The sequence below is a fragment of the Babylonia areolata genome, chromosome 3 (genome assembly GCF_041734735.1).
Source record: "Babylonia areolata isolate BAREFJ2019XMU chromosome 3, ASM4173473v1, whole genome shotgun sequence".
NCBI classification, from domain to species: Eukaryota; Metazoa; Mollusca; class Gastropoda; order Neogastropoda; family Buccinidae; genus Babylonia; species Babylonia areolata.
The window spans coordinates 31,637,811-31,639,930 of NC_134878.1; the positions used below are offsets into that span (position 1 = coordinate 31,637,811).

The 2,120-nt window shown below is 45.3% G+C and overlaps 1 protein-coding gene across 1 annotated transcript in view; it reads right to left on the bottom strand.

Annotated features, from left to right (window-relative positions):
* LOC143279942 (excitatory amino acid transporter 3-like) overlaps positions 1 to 1,416 on the bottom strand; it is a 33,808-nt gene extending 32,392 nt beyond the window's left edge. Inside the window, exon 1 of the mRNA XM_076584298.1 lies at positions 942 to 1,416. The gene's annotated coding sequence lies outside the window, so the exon portion shown is untranslated. The remainder of the gene's footprint in view (positions 1 to 941) is intronic.
* Between the last annotated feature and the right edge of the window lie 704 nt (positions 1,417 to 2,120).

Sequence of the window (2,120 nt, forward strand, 5' to 3'; positions counted from 1 at the left end):
AATGCACAATGAAGATACCAACCTTTATGTCGGATGTCTGTGTGATTCCCAACTCGCAAACTGATTTTGGAATTCCGTGCTTCTACCGACAGTAAAGCTGACCAGGGAACAGAAAAGTAAAACAGAAAAGGAAGTGAGTGTGTTGTATGTGTATAATGTTCATGATAAATTTCATGAGTCAGCAGTGCGTGTGCAGGGTTTTTAACTGTGTTCTGTGTTTCAGATAACAATTGTCATAATTCAATACAGCTCTAGCACCCTTCGACAAAACGCCAGGCCAGCTGCTGCCTAGGTGTTACCATGTACCACACACACACACACACACACACACACACACACTATATATATTTTTTTTTTTTTTTTTTTTTTTTTTTTTACACATACACTGTATGTCAGACAGACAGACGCCGAACGAATGCTGTGTGTGTGTGTGTGTGTGTGTGTGTGTGTGTGTGTGTGTGTGTGTGTGTGTGTGTGTTGTGTGTGTGTGTGTGTGTGTGTGTGTGTGTGTGTTGTGTGTGTGTGTGTGTGTGTGTGTGTTGTGTTGTGTGTGTGTGTGTGTGTGTGTGTGTGTGTGTGTGTGTGTGAGGTGTTTTGTTTTGGAGAGAGAGAGGGAGAGAGAGAGAGAGAGAGGGAGAGAGAGAGAGAGAGAGAGAGAGAGAGAGAGAGAGAGAGAGAGAGAGAGAGAGAGAATAATAAAAAGAACAAGTCCAAAGACTTTGGTTTAACTCCTCAGTATATCTACAAATTTTCTCCGAGCTTGTGCAGCTTCTTCAGGGGAAAAGGTACAGGAACAAACACTTCACATCAAGTAAAACAAAACAAAACAAAACAAAACAAACACATCACGTGAGTGTGGTCAGGTGAAACCAGGTAAACCCGAACAGACCAGTAGAAAACAGATGAAACTGACATTGTACGCCAGTTGTACGTTCACTTACCGAGAATGGAGATGTCAACTCCAGCACAGCTGAAAGCAAGTGAGGGCAACAACAACAAAAAAACACACAAAAAAACCCACACACACAAAAATCACCACACAGCTGTGTCAAACAGCTTTCCCAGCAATAGCCACTGTGTTAAACGGAACTTTCGCTCACTGTATTATGTTGTTGTTTTGGGGTTGGTTGGTTTGTTTGTTTTGTTTTTAGCGCACGATTCGTTGTGTGTATGTACGCACATGCGTGAGTAAATTTGTAAAATTGTGTGAAGAGACACACACAAACACACTGAGCCAGACAGACAGACGCGCCGAAGAGAATGTTGAGTGTGTGTGTGTGTGGTTAATCAGTCAAAATGCGTTCGCCTGCGGGACAGTTCGTTTGCCTTCTGTTCCGCACAGAGTCCCAACTGCTGTTCCACCAATGGGCAGGACGCCAGGCACAGAGAACGGAGAAGTGAAATCCGGATTGTCGCTCGCACTGACGTCACCTGTAGGCGTGACAGATGCTTGACTTCCTTTGAAGGCTAAAATGAAATGCGTGTTAATGTGGGAGCTTTTGATTTAATGAAACAGACACAGGGGGGAGGGGTGGGGTGGGGGTGGGGGGGGGGGGGAGTGGTGAGGGGAGGGGGGGGGGGGGTGAGGGGGGGGGATCCTAGACTACCTGTGAATTCAGGTCGCCTAGCTTGTGTTAACGTTATCTCCAGAGGTTACAACAACAACAGCAAAAATGACGTCACAAGCGCTTGAAGTGCATAGAATGCGTGCATGAAGAAAAACATCAACACACTACACACACACACACACACACACACACACTGCACACACACACACACACACAGAACACACACACACACACAGAACACACACACACACACACACACACACACACACAGAACACACACACACACGCGCGCGCGCGCGACAATCAGACAAAAACGTCGACCACAACACAAAGCAACAGAACAAACTGATAAAAGAACATGGTCGGGTAAAAAAAAAAAAAAAAAATCAGTTTCAGTGTCAATGACTTGTCAGAGTGTGCGGGTTGGTCCATACACGCTTCTACACCACATCTGCATCAAACGGAACATAAACTTGACATAAACCTAATGCGATGGTCAGATACTGAGTGAGAGCCCACATGCAGTACCCCAGCTTTGCATGAAACGTTAAC